Below are 18,620 nucleotides of genomic sequence, written 5' to 3'. Positions count from 1 at the left end.
TGGGTGTCATTAAAGATAGTTTTTATGATGTTGAAAGAGTGTCATGTATTACTTTTAAGGACGCCCAACAAGCGTCATTAAATTAAGAACTTGTGTCATCTATTACCATTTAAGACACGGAATAAGTGTCATAAACATAGGAATGAGCGTCATGGTATACTAATCATGACATACGCACAATGTCATTTATAGCTTTTAGAGACACCTAACAAGCATCATTGAATTAAAAAAGCGTGTCATCTATTTCAATTGGAGACGCGGAATATGTGTCATAAACAGAGGAATAAGCGTCATGGTATAGTAAACATGACATCTGTATAGCGCCAGGTACTATAGCACTCCAACATCATTGAATATTAGCAACGACACACAAAGCGTGTCATAAACAATTCAATACATGTCCTGAAATATGTATGATGACATATATAAAAAGACTTAACATAATTCATCCAAGAAGCAAGATATTAAATTAAACAATATTGCTTCATAAATTTGTAATTCATCCACTACCAAAGTATTACAAAAGACAATATAATGTGTAGAGTTTCCTACTAAAATAAAACTATAAGTTCACTTAATTTAAAATTTCATAAACTAGCTAATCTAGCGTTTCATCTATTGGGATGAAGTCATCAACATACTCAGCCCTCTCTATTCTTAATGCATCAATTTCCTGTTAAGTGTATGTAGCTTTTTCTTTGAACTGCAACAAATCACAACCAAAGAGAACATGTTACGACAAAAACTAAATAAGGAAGTGGTCAATTAGCATCAACTAGCCCAGAAAGAACAAGGGCTCTCTACTCGTATTTTTCGCTAATGTGTGTTTTTTTTTTCACTCAGTATAGAGATAATAAAACGTCAAGTGAATACACCTGCTTAAGTGCTCTTTGTAATAGTAGTACTAACCTTGGTAATAATTGAGCAGTTCGGATCATCAATGATTTCCTTCATGTATTTCATCACATAATATCCACATTCTACAGTTCCTTCTTGCAAAGGGCACTGCATATAAAAATAAAAAAAGTATAAAATGTAAGTTAGTCAGATTAATTTAAAGCAGTATCCACAACACACATACGCACAACAGAAATGCAAAAATAAAAACTTATAAACAAAGAACTTTAAAAGGATGTAAGATATCATGACCATAGCATTTCAAATAATCATTTCCACATATCGTTTGGCATAACATTTCAGTTTTTGTGCTCCTAGATACAAAATGCAAATAATTGTCGGCAACATATCCATACATAGTCTGGTCCCATCCAGTACAGAACCTATCAGCACAAAGTAGCAAATACTCTTTCATCTCCCCTGATGGTATCATTTTGTTAATGCAATGCCAAAAAAGACATTTTTTCATATGATTATCCTATGGAAAGGCATATCTTTTAATATACAGAATATTACACCACGTGCTTAAAAATCTAGTGGATTAATAACAATATTTATTACACTTACTACTGGCTATTAACCAGATTCCTTATAAAAAAAGATCTTGTTGAAAGATAGTAAGATACCACTCTGTACTTCCAACGCTAAAACACACTAGGTAGGGTAAAAAATAAAAATAAAAGCAAAACCATTAAGTATTCCAGAACACCACCAAAATATTATCAAGAATAATGAGAAGCTTACAGGCATGCCATATAAACGTCGAAATCATTACCTGGTTGCTTAAGGCCAGATATCAATAGTGTTAACATCATAAATTTCCACTTTACGCATAACCATGGTGGAAGGTTGTAAGTGACCATAATCACTGGCCAACAACTATATCTACTGCTTAAAGCGCTATGGGGATTAATCCCATCTGTTGAAATTGGTAGTTGGAGATTTCTTGGGTCACCACCAAATTCTAGCCACATGTGGTCAACAAGGTTCCATGAGGGAGAGTCAGCCGGATGACGCAACTTACCATCAACTTCTCTATCTTAGACATGCCATATCAAATTTTTTGTTGTCTTGCTATTATAAAACATTGTCTGAAATCTTGGAATAGGGGGAAAATACCATAGTACCTTTGCTGGTAACCCCCTTACTAGGCTCCCCAGAATTTTTGTTAACCTTCCATCTAGAAAAACCACATGTAGGACATGCAATTGCATCTAAATGCTCTTTCCTGTATATGATGCAATCATTGGGGGCATGCATGTATTTTTTCGTACTCAATTCCGAGAGAAAACAATGTTTTTTTGCTTCATAAACAGAGGGGGTATTTCATTCTTCTGTGGGATCAATACTCCTAAAAATTCTAGTAAATCTGCAAATAGTTTATCACTACACCCATTCTTTGCTTTTATACTTTACAATCTGACCAAGGTTGATAACTTTGTGAAGTTTGAACCAGGGTATACAGGTTTCTCTGCATCCTCTAACAACTTCTCAAATTGTTCAGGATTTGAAGCAAAATGATCATAAGCTGCTTCCACCATCTCGATAATGTTATGTTCAATTATTTCTTCCCGATTACTTCTTTTCTCATTCTTACTATCTGGAACAGCTTCTCCATGCCAATACCATGTACAATAACTTTGATCTATACCATTGAAAAAAATATCCTCTCTTATCTCTTTAACCGTCCTTGATTTGATGTTACCACATTTTAGGCACGGACAACATATGTAGTTAATATCAGTAGAGTGAAGCATCACATAATTAAAAAAGTTTTCAACCCTTTCAAAATACATTTGTGATCTTCTATCCATAGACATCCAAGATTTATCCATTCTAAAACAGTTATATTGATTGATATTAGAATAAAACATATAACGAGATTGCATGAGGGCACAATATATAAATTGTTGCAGGCTAAAGAAAAAAATACAGAAGTAGAGCTTATGAGGAGTTTTATCGAACCCTCGAATCCTCATTTTTCAAGTGGATTAATTAGAACATTGGACACGCTCAACCAATCTCCACCAATCATATTAATTACTTGTATATATATGTATGGGGGTGGGGGGGCTCTTTATTCTATATAAAGAGCGTTACACGCGCACACACACACACACATATATTTGTATATAAAATACACATACCTAGCTTCAATCTAAATATTAAAAAAAAGGGATGAAAGTAATAGTTAATCTAATTCAGAATTGTTATTAAGGGGATCACAAAGTTAAAAAAATAAAAACAATGATCATGGCTCAACTACAATTTGTACAGAAACTACTTTAGCAAATGACAAAGACTAAAATCTATCCAGCCACGTAGCTCAGACTAATTAATACAACTTCACAAAAGAGATTAATATAGAAATTATTTTCTAGAAAACCCATAACCATTCCAACAAACTTACCTTACACAATTAGGTTTTGAGTGAAATTTGGGGAAAACAATCAATCTGGTTGATGAAGACTGTGGGTGTCCCAGAGAAACAGAGAGAGTGAGAGAGAAAGAGAGGGAGAGATAGAATGACAATGAGTTTTCCTAAATCCAAGCGACTTGTTGTTCTTCTAGAAAAAACCAGAAACCCTACATTCCCAAATTGAAATTAAAACTAGAACAAAACAGAAATCACACCAGAAACAAAGGCGAGAAACGAATAAATCAAAAGCGGAGCAGAGAAATTACCAGAAGTGAAGGACGTGACGGGAGGAGGGCGATGAGGAGTAGAGGGAATCGGGGTTGGAACTGTTAATGTTTCTGAATTCAAGAGATTTGAACTTAAGAAGGAAAGCTGAACTAAGAGCAAAAACAAACCGAAGAACACAATGGAAGATGAATAGTTTTCTTCTTCTCTCTGTCAAATTGCAGAGGAATATTTTTCTGTGTTAATGAAAGAGCACGAAGCACATGCTTTTACATAACTGATGGCCTAGCAATTGGGACCACACATACACTACATTTCATCCTAGACACACATCTTTCTAATCTCATGGATCACTCAACACATGGCACTCATGGCCTTTTTACAAAACTAGACATTTACACTTTGCCTCATTTTGCACAAGTGGATACACCAATTTAAACAAACTTATTCTAAAACTTTTCAGCTCAAATACTTATAGTTCAACACTCCCCTTTAAGTTTTGAGCTGATTTCACACCAAGCATATCTCGAAGATAGTTGAACCGATCCTTAGATAAAGGTTTTGTGAAGATATTTGCTACCTGTTTTTCAGTGGGACAATACACCAAATCAATGATTCCTTCTTGCAGTGCATCCTTAATAAAGTGATACCTTCTATCAATGTGCTTTGTCTTTTGATGGAACACAGAATTCTTTGTAATAGCAATGGCAGATGTGTTGTCACAGTGAAGAGGAGTAGCTACAGTTTGTAATTCTCCAAAATCTTCCAAAACAAACCTTAGCCATATTGCTTGTGTAGTTGCTTCTGATGCACTTATGTATTCAGCCTCTGCAGTTGAGAGTGCAACGCAGTTTTGCTTGACTGAAGCCCAGGAAAACACACCACTGCCAAATGAGAATGCATATCCTGATGTGCTTTTGCTGTCTTCCAAAGAATCACCCCAGTCACTATCACAGAAGCCAATTAAGCAAGCTTTTCTTCCTTTCACATACTCTAAGCCATAATCCAGAGTTCCCTTGATGTATCTGAGAACTCTCTTTGCAGTTCCATAGTGTTTGTTGGTAGGACAATGCATGTATCTGGCCAATAAACTAGCTGCATACATTATATCCGGCCTTGTAACAGTGAGATATAGAAGACTTCCCACAATGCTCCTATACAATTCATCACTTGCAGATCCACTTCCATCATCCTTAGATAGCTTCTCAGTAGCTACCAGAGGAGTTGAGACAGTTTTTGCTTCATTTAAACCAAATTTACTCAGTAAAGAGCTTGCATACTTCTTCTGATTAATGAAGATGCTGGAATCTGTTTGTATCACTCCCATCCCAAGAAAGTGGTGAAGGAGACCTAAATCTGTCATCTCATACTTCATTTTCATATCTTCTTTGAACTCTTCTAGCATTGGTTTGCAACTACCAGTGTAGACTATATCATCTACATAGATAGACACAATTAGAATATCTTCTCCCCTTGCTTTTATATATAGAGTTGGTTCACTCAAGCTTTTCTTGAATCCACACTGAGAAAAATAGCTGTCAATCTCTCCATACCAAGCTCTCGGAGCTTGTTTTAAACCATAGAGAGCCTTATGAAGTTTGTACACCTTGTCTTCCTTGTCTTTCACTGCAAAACCTTCAGGCTGCTCAACATAGACCTCTTCTTGTAGAACTCCATTCAAGAAAGCTGATTTCACATCTAACTGATACAATTTCCAGCTCTTTTGTGCAGCCAAGGCTATTAATGTTCTAATGGTATCCAACCTAGCAACCGGTGCATATGTCTCATTGTAATCCAAACCAGGCTTTTGTGCATAGCCTTTTGCAACCAATCTTGCTTTATTCTTCAACACTGAGCCATCAAGATTTAACTTAGTTTTGTAGACCCATTTAACCCCTATAACAGGTTTTTCAGTTGGTCTGTCAACAAGTTTCCAGGTGCCATTCTTTTCAATCATAAACAGCTCATCCTCCATAGCTTTTAACCAAGACTCATCTTGTTTGGCATCCTCATACTTCTCTGGATCCATGATACACAGATTGCATTGAGCCAATACATCATTCAGATTTCTCCACTTCAATGGTGTATTATCAAATGCTTGATTTTGTCTTTCAATTTCATTTGACATGCTTGAAGATTCACCTAGGATAGGTGACCTGGATTGAGATTCATAGTCTTCACAATTAGGAGCTCTTCTAGACTGAGATAATATAGGTGATGTAGGAGACAACACCATTCTGTCATTGCTCTCTGTGCTTATATCATTGTGAATAAAACTTCCAGTATTAAGAAGTGTTGACCCTGAGTCCTCTTCCCAATTCCAGACAGCTTCTTCCTCAAATACAATGTCTCTTGATAAGAATAACTTCTTAGATAATGGATCAAATACCCTATACCCCTTTTCACAAGTTGCATATCCCACAAATACTCTTTTTAAGCTTTTTGGTTCAAGTTTATGTCTCTGTTCACTTGGAACATGAACATAACACAGAGATCCAAATACTCTCAGATGAGCTATTCCTGGCTTTCTACCAGAATAAGCTTCAAAAGGTGTAATGTTGTTTAAAGCCTTTGTGGGACATCTATTCAGAATATATACAGATGTATGCACAGCTTCTGCCCAAAGAAAATATGGCATCCTCTTCTCATGCAACATAGATTTCGCCATTTCAATCACTGTTCTGTTCTTTCTCTCCACTACTCCATTTTGTTGTGGAGTATATGCAAGAGTAAATTGTCTTTGTAATCCTTCTTTTTCACAGAACTGATCAAATTCTGCAGACTTGAACTCCCCTCCTCTGTCACTTCTCAGAGTCTTAATCTTGAAACCACTTTGTAATTCTGCCATAGCTTTGAATTTCTTAAAACAGCTGAACGCATCTGACTTATATCTCAAAAAATAGACCCAAATCATTCTGGTAAAATCATCTATCAGCAGCATGAAATACTTATTTCCAGCAATTGACTCAGTCTTCATAGGTCCACACAAATCAACATGAATAAGTTCAAGTGGAGCAGTTGCTCTATACACTTGATTTCTAGGGAATTCTTCTCTGTGCTGTTTACCAAATTGGCAACCTTCACAGACTCCATTGTAATTTGCAAGCTGTGGCAAACCATGTACCATTTCCTTGTCTCTCAATTGTTTGAGACCACCAAAATGTAGATGTCCAAATCTCCTGTGCCAAATCTCAGTGGAGTGAGTGACACCAGCTTTTAGCACCATTTGATTCCCAGAGAACAAAGTCAGTGGATAACACCTATTCATTTTCTTTTTCACTCTCATAACCAAGCATTCTAGTGATGGACCATCATACACATTGCACATTCCACCTCCAAACACCAAGAAATATCCATGTTCATCCATTTGACCAACACTAAGTAAGTTCTCCTTTAACCCGGGAAGATACATTACTTCTCTAACATATTTTCTCCCTTTATTTGTATCAATAACTAAAGATCCCATTCCTGCAACATTCACAAGATCTCCAGTTGGCATTTGAACTTTACCAACTACATTTGTTCTAACCTCAACAAGCAAATCTACATTTCCTGTCATATGATTACTACAACCACTGTCAATATACCACTCTCCATTCACCTTTGGTTCTGTGACAGTGTTGTTTGCATAAAACAGATTCCCTGTCATCTCTAATTGACTTGCATTATTTGCCTTTTGCACTGACCTGCCTACATTGCACTCTCTAGCCCAATGCCCAAATTTATCACAGTTGAAACACTTTGGTTTCCCTTTGTATCTACACTCACCAAAGTGATACTTAGAACACACTTTGCACTGAGGCTTTGCAACTTCCTGACCCACTGACTGAGATGCATTTGCACTCTGATAATTGTGCAGAGAAGATTTCTGCTGAAATTTGGGTTTTGATTCCCATTTCTTGCCTTTAGAATTCCAATTTTTCTGAGTTCTAGATGAACTCGAATGACCCCCACTCTTGTTCTGCTCCTTTGGATTCACAGAAAATGAAGAGAATGCTCTCTCATTTGCATCAACCATATGCAAATCAAATCGTTGTTCTTGACTCTTTAAGATTGCAACAACTTCCTGCAATTCTACAGTCTCTAGGCACTTTGTATTTTCTATAACCAAACAGATAGAATCATAAGGTTTACTAAGACTAATCAGGACTTTCTGCACTAGTCTCTCATTCGACAAAGATTCACCAAATGTTCTCATCTGATTAATTAGTTCATTCAACCGTGTAAGATAGCTAGACAAAGACTCATCATCTCGCATCCTAGCATATTCAAATTCTCTTCTAAGATTCTGCAATTTCACAGATCGTACCTGATCACCACCATGATACTCTCCATACAACAAATCCCATGCCATCTTCGCTGACTCGGCATTGGCGATTCGAGGGAAGATTTGATCCGAGACTGCATTCTGAATGATTCCCAAAGCCTTTGCGTCTTGCATCAACACAGCTGACATTTCTTCATCTCCATCATCCTCCGACGATCCTTCAGACTTCTTCTTCTTCGAATCAGACGTTTTAACTCCTTTCTCCACCAGATTCCACAACCCATGTGATTTAAAGATTGTCACCATCTTGATTCTCCAGAACTCGTAGTTCTCACCGGAGAAGATTGGAGTCCTCACTTCCGAGCCTCCAGATCCAGACATGATTTTGATCTGAATCGACAACCTTCACAGAGTTTCAAGAGAGCTTCGATTGAGCTCGTTAACTTCACAGATTTACGCCCAGATTGTTAAATCCAACCAGGCTCTGAGGCCATGTTAATGTTTCTGAATTCAAGAGATTTGAACTTAAGAAGGAAAGCTTAACTAAGAGCAAAAACAAACTGAAGAACACAATGGAAGATGAATAGTTTTCTTCTTCTCTCTGTCAAATTGCAGAGGAATATTTTTCTGTGTTAATGAAAGAGCACGAAGCACATGCTTTTACATAACTGATGGCCTAGCACTTGGGACCACACATACACTACATTTCATCCTAGACACACATCTTTCTAATCTCATGGATCACTCAACACATGGCACTCATGGCCTTTTTACAAAACTAGACATTTACACTTTGCCTCATTTTGCACAAGTGGATACACCAATTTAAACAAACTTATTCTAAAACTTTTCAGCTCAAATACTTATAGTTCAACAGGAACTGCGGAGCAAGAGAGAAAGAGAGGGAGAGACAGAAAGAGAGGAGAAGGAGAGCTTTGATCTTTCATTCTCTATCTGGGATTTGGCTGAGGGGGGGGGGGGTTTGAGTAGTGGAGTGAATGAGTAGTGAGGATTTAGGAAGTTGTGAGAAACTCGCGGGATCTTCGCTCTTCTTTTTTATAAATCCTTCCCGTTGATTTTTTTTTTAAGTTGCGTCATCCATTTATTTTAATAACATTTTTAATAAAAAAATGTCATTAAAAATTTTAGTAAGTATCATGAAAGCTCTATTTTGTAGTAGTGAATGGTTGGATGAGCTGAGAAGATTTAATTGGTCCTTAGGCCGCGTGTGCAACGCAGTTACGAAGAAAACTTTGACGGTAATTTGATTGCGCATGCATGCATGCATGTCATTGCTTGGGGTATTTCTTCTCCAGTATCACAAACACGTTCCTGGAAAATGAGAACAAGTTTTTGACTAGGATCTTTGTTATATTAATTAAATTAATACGTGGATATTTACATTATATGGGAAATTTCTGTTAAAATCGTGTCTCTCCATTGTTAATTTCTGGTGTACCTTTCTCTGTTTGTGTGTGTGTGTGTGTATTGACTTTCAACGATCTAAGAAAATGAAGAGAAAAACATTAAGGGGTCGAAACCCGTGCGTTCTCAGATTTCATATTTCACAATAAATGTTCAAGGCCTGCAAAAAATTAGTCTTCCTCGAAACACGGTTTAACGAATGTTGGAACATCCAGCATATCTTAAGAGGTGGCGTGTAGTATAATCTTTATAGGTATGGAGTTTAAAATAAAAAAGATCTTCATAAAGAACCATATATATCCAAATTTTCATATTATTACAAAATTCGAAGGAAATTAATTTTTCATTGGATACATATTTGTAAATTCATTTTTATAAAATGATGATACTCCAAGCAGCTTTAATTTTCATTTCTTAGAGAACTGGCACACCAGTTTAACTGTTGTAATCTTCTACTCTTTTTTTTTTTATATACAAACACTAACATGGCAGAGAGAAAAAATTGTTGTCAACTCGTTATTTACAAAATTCAAAACTAAGACCTCTCACTTACTAAGAAAGAATAATATTATTAGACTGGAGTACTACATAATATCAAAACTCAAAGTTGCTACTTAATTTAAATTCTAAAACTTGATCATTCTCACTTTCTTTGTATTTTCTAGGATCATTGACTTTAGATTAATGTAATTTGAATACTGTCATGACCGTAAATTGATGTTATCTTGAAAATTAAGCAAACACTGGTGATGGTAGTTTTCGTGTAGTGCCACATGAGCACTCCAACTAAAGCTGCTACTTTGAATTTTTGACCCTTGACCCTTTTTCATTTTAAATAAGCCCTGCGGTTTCACTCGGTTCAGGCAAGCTAGGGGTTTGTGTAATGCTTAGAAAGCAGTAATGTAATTGATGAATATGTCTTAATGTCAAAACGTGTCGACCATACACACACACACACACACACACAAAACGTGGCAGCTAGGAAACTATTGGATTTCGTGTGCCATTAACATGCATGCATGGCTCCTTGGGTCAAAAATTCATCAGTTTATATCTTATTTTTTATGCTTCACTCGGCGGCACCTCCCTTCCGTTCACGAACACGTATTTCTGATTTTGTTAATGTTCCGTCAGTCTTACCTACCGATCAATCTCTTCTTTGTGTTTCTGGAAAAAAATATGAGAAATTGTGCAGCAACTTAATGTTTCAGACCTTTGACGATTTCTTTCTTTCTTTCTTAAAAAATAAACTGATACGGATGAATTCACACACATATGCCTGCATGGAGAGCCTGTAGGTTAAGATCTGAGCCCTTCATTCATTGGGATAAAGAGGGACGCGTAGGGCTTCATACGCGGGTTATCCCATGTAATTTGGAGGAAATGGTTAAATTATTTGTTGACCTTATACTAAAAAAGTTCTAAATTATTTGATACCTATAATGTTTTTATTTTATTGTAATTTTCTTGTCAATTAGAGATAACCACAAAGTCCAAACAGGCATATGCAGGTAGACCAACCACCTGGATTGACGAGGGTACAAACGAGATGTCACAAAGGATTTGCTCTTACTCAAAACAATATATTAGATCAAGTGGATATCAACTCAAATGATATAGAGACCCACACAAAAAAGGCCCAAAATTGGCCACAAACAAAGACCTAAGAGAAGTACTAGAAAGGTCACCCTCCATCACTACCACAAATATGGTGAAGAAGACGAGTCACCGAAAAACAAAAAAGACCACTACAAGCACAACTAGTTCATTATACTGCAACTATCTTGTGCACTTGCAAGTTTACACCAAATTTTTGGCATTGTTGCCGGAGGCTCTGCTTGAGTTCCCCACTTGATATCCTACTTCATATCTAATTATTTTAATTTGTTTTATTTTGTTTAATTTTGTGTAGGAGTCATAAATTTGTCTAGGAAATCTTCATCACTGTCATATTTCAACATCTGTATTTATGTTTCAATACTATTTTGGACTGACTTGTTTGATTTTTTACGAGCCAAATCATATATCATTGGAAACATTATTCTAAAAATCCCTATGCTAGGCCCCGCCTAGGCTCTAGGTCACCACCCCGATCAGTTCCTAGACGTTTGAATATTAAGAAAGTATGCTTAGACCCGCTTCGAAGTCTACCTAGCCCACTTAAGCGCCCCCTAGGTCGCGTCTCTCACTTAGACAGAAAATCAATAACTTTCATTTTGCTTTTATTTTGTCAATAAAATGTAAACTACTTGTTAAATACTTGAATGAACACTCATTATATTCTTATACCTCATGTTTTCAATATGTTGTAATAATTTATAATCTTTCATTTTATTTTGCAATTGATGTATCACAATACAATCATGTTTTTTTTTTAAGTATAAATAGGCACTTATTTTCACAATATATAATAAATCTACTTAAATACATATAGGCCTCCGCCTAGTTCGCCTCGGCGCTAGGCCCCAGCCTAGTGCCCGACTAGCGCCTAGCGTCTTTTAGAACCTTGATTGAAAAGCCCTAGAAATCTAGTTTTTATTCCAGGAAACGGATCAATAAATGGATATTTGAGCTGGAAGAAATTTGGAAAATAATAAGCAGTGCACAAACATTTTGAGACTTTTTCAGATGTGGAGACCGCTCTCAAAGAAGGCTTCCCTCAAGAGTTGGTGGAGTGCTCAAAGGAGTGGAAATGGTTGTCTGGCCATTTTCAGGACCCAAAGTTTATGATACGTATAATAATGTTATATTAATTTTTTTATATACGCACCAATACGTACATTTTGTGCTTAACATAAAGTATCTACGACAAATAAGATCAATTGGTCGAAAAAAGAAATTTCTCCCATAGGTTGGAGAAGCAACCAAAGGTAAAAGTATATTATTTTTATATTTTAATATATTTTAATTTTAATAAAAATTTCCTAACATTTTTTTTTTCAAGAAGGTTCTAAGTGTTTGGAAATCGACATGTTCCAGGAGTTTTATGATCGACCCTGCGAGGAGACGGTTGAACAACTCCATATGTAAGTTTATCTAACTATTCCTTTTCTTTCATTTAGAAATGTTGTAAATATTAATGTATTTTCTTATGATAGGCTACTATGGTGGAGATAAGCAATGCTCTTATCCAAGAGGTGGCACTGTAGCTTCTCCCTGACACCCATATTGAGAACATGACTTCGAATGAGGATGCATGTCTTCAGATCATAACTGAGACCATGGATCAAACTCTCGTTCATAGGCCTAGTAGGGTTTTTCGAGGGATAGGGAGAGCAACACTGTGACACTAGAGCCTCATCTTCTACCAGAGGGAGGTCGGGACAAGTCGCCACATTGATAGCAAAAGTTAAGAACCTAAAAGAGAATCAAACCCGCGAGTGTAGTTCTAAGCAAGAATGGTGTGAACCATCCTTGACGAATAGCCTATAGCAGAGCATTGGGGGATGAGTTCTCCATATATGTGTCTACATATAGATGGCGGCATAACGGACTCTGTTAGGCATAGAGAGAATATGTGTATATATGTTGAGGGATCGAGAGAGACATAGATGTCCCACCGATAAATACTCAGGCTTGTGTATTTATAAGGATCCTGAGAGTTCTTGTAAGGAAAGTAATCTTAATCAAATCGGGAGACTTTCTAGAAGAAAATCTAGGATAAGATACCGAATGTTTTTAGAATCGTGATTATATTGCGTAATCACGATGGTATTATAATTTGACTTTAACTAGGGTTTCCTTTACTTGGGAGACAAACAATATCTTTAATAGGCCTAAGCCTATCCTACCAGACTACGCTCAATAGGCTTCTGGCATTTTGGTCTTTCTTTTCACGTATCATGGGCCCAAAAAATCAGAGGGTCATATGTAAAAGTTCACAAACATTTCCTAGACATATAATAACCTCAAAAATTAAACCATAATTCCATCATTCAACACTTGGGACATTTGATTCATTTGTGAGATAGACCAATCCCTATTTCAAATCCCTATTGAACAAAAGTACTATTTCTTCTTTAACTTGAATCGACATGTATGCTTTAATTTATAGAACAAATGACAACACAAGTTACAATTCTCCACGACTCATTTTCATGTTTTGGAAACGATGTATTTGTAGACATCGAAATTTCGGTGAAATTTATGTTGATCAATAATTAAAATTTCAACGTTCATTTGTCACACAAATTTTACACGTAGCATGTGACTCAATGAAAAATCGAAAATCATTGGAAAAGTCATCAAATAGGACACATGTCAACACCTGGTAGAAATTATTTGTTTCATCTGATTATTTAAATCCAAAAATCAAGTTTTGGAATTCTATAAATAGGAAGCCAAGGCACTCATTTTCATTCATGAATTCACATCACACCAAAACCTTGAAGCTCTGAAACTCTAAAGCTCCCAAGCAAATCCCGGAGGATCAAGAAAGCTCTCTTCGTTCTTCATCAAATCCTCCTTCAAAATCAAGCCCCAATGGCCATTGAGGAACTTCCACCAAATCATTCTTCAAGATCAAGCCCCAAAGGCCCTTGATGAACTTCCACCAATTCAAGATCAAGCCCCGACGGCCCCTTTAAGAAAGCGTTCACCGTTCATCACCTGTTCATCCTAAGATCAAGCCTCGAAGGCGCTCGGATCAACATCACAATCCACAAATCTACATATTATGAAGATCGAATCAGAGGCTAAATTTGTAGAAGAGATTGTAACCCCTAAATCATTAATACAAATATTATTTTGTACGCGTGTTCTTGTCTCATTCATCGCAAGAATATTCGTGTTTACAAATTTGGCACGCCTAGTGGGACAATCTCTACCTCTCATTTCTATCTTCAAATCCGCAAAAAACACAAATGGCATCAAGGAAGGTTCAAGCGATTCCTGCAACCAATGCGAAAAACAAGAGCGTCCTTTCTGCAAGTGGTGTCACTTCCGGCATCATAACTCAAAGCAAGGCAAAAGCTCTTTATGCCGCTTCTTCCACCCCTACATCAACTCTGCCAATGGAGCAAGAGCACCAGAGGCACGAGCACATGATCACCCTGGCCTCGCTAAGAGCACCAAGGGAGAAAAGTTCGAATACGTACTCTAATTCCATGATTTCTGATGCCGACTCAAGCAGCAGCTCAGCCATGCAAGTCATGACCATCAGAGCGACTTCAATCGATGAGCAGCTGGCTCAAATGAATGAACCGATCGCAAGGCTAACACGGATTGTGGAAGAAAAAGATTTGCAAATCGCTGCGCTCGCCAACCGATTGGAGGCACATGATGGCGAGAACCCCGACCCAAAGGTTGATTCACTAAAGAAAGGAACCGGCGAAAGAGAGGAGCCTCTGGTGGAGAAAGTCGATGCGAAGCCAGAGCCAGACCAAGCAATGACGCTCATGGGATCTCTCTCTATCCAGCAGTTGTAGGAGATGATCGCCAGCACCATTAAGGCGCAGTACGATGGAAGCTCACATGACTTTGTACTATACTCAAAGCCTTACTCCAAGAAGATTAACGCTTTGCAGATGTCGAGGGATTATCAGCCACCAAAATTCATGCAGTTCCATGGAAAAGGAAACCCAAAGCAACATGTCGTCCATTTCATTGAAACCTGCAACAATGATGGAACGGAGGTAGACTACCTCATTAAGCAGTCTGTGCGCTTGTTGAAAGGTAACACCTTTGACTGGTACACCGACCTACATGAAGAGTAGAAATTGGGTGAATGAAGGTCTTGGAATTCTTTGAACCACTCTATGAATAGCATGACCTGTGAGTGATTGGTTGTGTAACAAATATTAGTAAAAAAGTGTAAGTCTATTATGTATTAAACTATAGGCTTTTTAGTCAAAATGGTCACTGAGATTTGCAAAACTCCTCACTTTGGTCCTGAGATTTGAAATTCATAGAATTGGTCTATGAGTTTGTCCACAATCAATAATTTTGGTCTTTCCATGAAAAATCTTCATAAAATAAGGATAAAATGACAAAAACTACAAAAATACCTTCAATTTTTGTCAAATTATTTTGGCCTATTGTTTATTATATTGAGGGTAATTTTGTCATTTTGATCATTATTTAACATAATTTTTCACTGAATGATGACAATGATTGATGAGAGACAATACAAGGAACTACTTCTATTGATTTTAAATCTTAGGGACCAAAGTGAAGAGTTAGGCAAATCTTAAGGACTATTTTAGCTAAAAAGCCTACACTATATCATTGGAACCACCTTATGAAAAGTTGTAGTGCTATGGTATACTCACCTTGTCCTTCGAATGATTAAACTTGCACCCTCATAACAAATTTGCATCTTTGAGTCCTTATAAAGTACTGCAACATGCCAATGGAAAGGGTTCAATTAACAGTTCAAGTGCTTAAATGCATTATTTCTGCAAAAAGATGAAAGAATTGAATTGCTACTTACAAGACAATCTGGTGCTCCAAGTCTAGGCCTGACAACTCCTGACACGACACAACACAAAGTTAACTGGTGTTCGAGTCGACATGATAACAAATCGGGTCGTTATCGGGTAAACCGATAAGCACCTGTTAAGATAATGGGTTGGTTCGGGTCTACACGTGGGTAACACGATACACGATAAGCGAAATATTAATTTTATAATTTTATAACCCTATAAAAATACAATAATAATTACATATATATATATATATATTAAATATTAAAAATTGGTGACCATTGGATCGGATACATACCATTCAATTTCTTAAGTGTTATACATACAAAATAAATAAATTGAAATCTACTTAATATATATATATATACACATACACACCATTGAACTTTATGGGATACAAATTATACGAAACTAATTTCAACGATCGAACCGTCAAACTTGTTTGTATATGCTTCGAAATCGCATCAGCAAAAAATTGAAAAAAAAACAAACATTTAGACATCAAGTAACGGGACAAAACTTTTCGACAGTTATCAACAAAATATCACGATTTAACGGTTATTTTAACTCTGATTTTGATGATATTTTACAACTACACTCCTTCACCCTATATGAATACAATGAATGAACTCAATCTTCAATTTAAAATATTTACACTAGTGGATACCACAAAATCTTATGTTATACTTAATAAAAGTATGAATAAACTCTTAAGTGTTAGTGAATCTATGTTTTGATGGGATATGCATTCAACGAAACTAGTTTCACCAATCCAACCGTCAAACATGTTTGTATATACTTCGAGATTGCATACGCCAAAAATTGAAAAACAAAACAAACATGTAGAGATCACGTAAAGGGACAAAACTTTTCGATGGTTATAAACTAAAAATCACAATTTAACGGTTATTTAACTCTGATTTTGATGATTTTTTACAGCTACACTCCTTAACCCTATATGAATACAATGAATGAATTTGATCTTCAATTTAAAATATTTACACTAGTGGATATCACAAAATCTTATGTTATACTTAATGAAAGTATAAATAAACTAAGTGTTGGTGAATCTATTGTTTTGATGGGATATGCATTCTAGAAAACTAATTTCAATGATCAAACTGTCAAGCTTGTTTGTATATGCTTCAAGATTACATACGCCAAAAATCGCAAAAAATAAACATTTAGAGATCAAGTAACAAGACAAAACTTTTTGACAGTTATCAACGAAAAATCACAATTTAACGGTTATTTTAACTGTAATTTTGATGAATTTTTACAGCTACACTCCTTGACCCTATATGAATACAATGAATGAATTCAATCTTCAATTTAAAATATTTACACTAGTGGATACCACAAAATCTTCTGCTATATTTAATGAAAGTACAGTACTACAAAAGGGCCTTATTGTGTCAGTGGTTGGTGTCGCTTTTATAAAACATAGTCGCGCTTAAGACATTCCGACACCTACTTTACATGGTGTCGGAATTACTGTCGTTTATAACCGACATAAACTATTAATGTCGGTTATAACCGACATAGGTTTTAATATTTTTTAATAGTGGTGTCGCCTTTAACAGACATAAAGACTGGTGTCACTTTTTTCAGACACTAATGATAGTTTTTAAATATTTTCAAAGCCAGTGTCGGTTGTAGCTGACATAAGTTTTAATTTTTATTAAATATTTTTAAACCCGGTCTCGCTTGTAATCAATATAAGTTAGCGTCGGTTAAAATAAGATTGGTGTCGCTTATACCCGACACTATAGAAAGTTTTTAAATATTTTCAAAGCCTGTGTCGCTTGTAGCCGACATAGATATTAATTTTTTAAAAATATTTTGAAACCTGGTGTCGAGTGTAGGCCACAGATTGGTGGCCTTTATATACCCTCTAAAATAGGCCTAGCAAACAGGTCGTGTTGTGTCACACCCATTATCTTAACGGGTCCTTAACAGATCGAGTCACTTTACCCAACCCGTTAAGAAAAATGTTTTTTTTTCCTTAAATTTGCACGTAAAATTTTGTGCTATCCACTAGTGTAAATAATTTAAATTGAAGATTGAGTTCATTCATTATATTCATATAGGATCAAGGAGTGTAGCTGTAAAAAATCATCAAAATCGGAGTTAAAATAACCGTTAAATCGTGATTTTTCATTCATAACCGTCGAAACATTTTGTCTAGTTACTTGATCTCTGAATGTTTGTTTTTTGCAATTTTCGGTGTATGTGATCTCGAAGTATATACAAACATGTTTGACGGTTGCATCGTTGAAACTAGTTTCGTAGCATGCGTATCCCATCAAAACAATAGATTCACTAATACTTAAGAGTTTATTCACACTTTCATTAAGTATAACAAAAGATTTTGTGGTATCCACTAATGTAAATATTTTAAATTGAAGATCGAATTCATTCATTGTATTCATATAGGATCAAGGAGTGTAGCTGTACAAGATCATCAAAATCGGAGTTAAAATAACCGTTAAATCGTGATTTTTCATTCATAACCGTCGAAACATTTTGTCCAGTTACTTGATCTCTGAATGTTTGTTTTTTGCAATTTTCGGTGTATGTGATCTCGAAGTATATACAAACATGTTTGACGTTTGCATCGTTGAAACTAGTTTCGTAGAATGCGTATCCCATCAAAACAATAGATTCACTAACACTTAAGAGTTTATTCACACTTTCATTAAGTATAACATAATATTTTGTGGTATCCACTAATGTAAATATTTTAAATTGAAGATTGAATTCATTCATTGTATTCATATAGGATCAAGGAGTGTAGCTGTACAAGATCATCAAAATCGGAGTTAAAATAACTGTTAAATTGTGATTTTTCATTGGCAACCGTCAAAACGTTTTGTCCCGTTCCTTGATCTCTGAATGTTTGTTTTTTGCGATTTTTGGTGTATGCAATCTTGAAGTATATATAAACAAGTTTGACGGTTGGATC

At 35.9% G+C, this 18,620-nt stretch overlaps 1 long non-coding RNA gene across 1 annotated transcript; it reads right to left on the bottom strand.

Annotated features, from left to right (window-relative positions):
• Positions 1–464: 464 nt before the first annotated feature.
• LOC126588290 (uncharacterized) lies at positions 465–3,645 on the bottom strand. The gene is made up of 4 exons (XR_007611398.1): positions 3,583–3,645; positions 3,308–3,483; positions 910–1,005; positions 465–703 (listed from the first exon to the last, which is right to left on the bottom strand). It is a non-coding gene; the product is annotated as an uncharacterized LOC126588290 (long non-coding RNA).
• Between the last annotated feature and the right edge of the window lie 14,975 nt (positions 3,646–18,620).

This window comes from Malus sylvestris, chromosome 11 (assembly GCF_916048215.2).
Source record: "Malus sylvestris chromosome 11, drMalSylv7.2, whole genome shotgun sequence".
In the NCBI taxonomy this organism is placed as follows: domain Eukaryota; kingdom Viridiplantae; phylum Streptophyta; class Magnoliopsida; order Rosales; family Rosaceae; genus Malus; species Malus sylvestris.
This window is presented reverse-complemented; position numbering and strand designations above follow the sequence as displayed.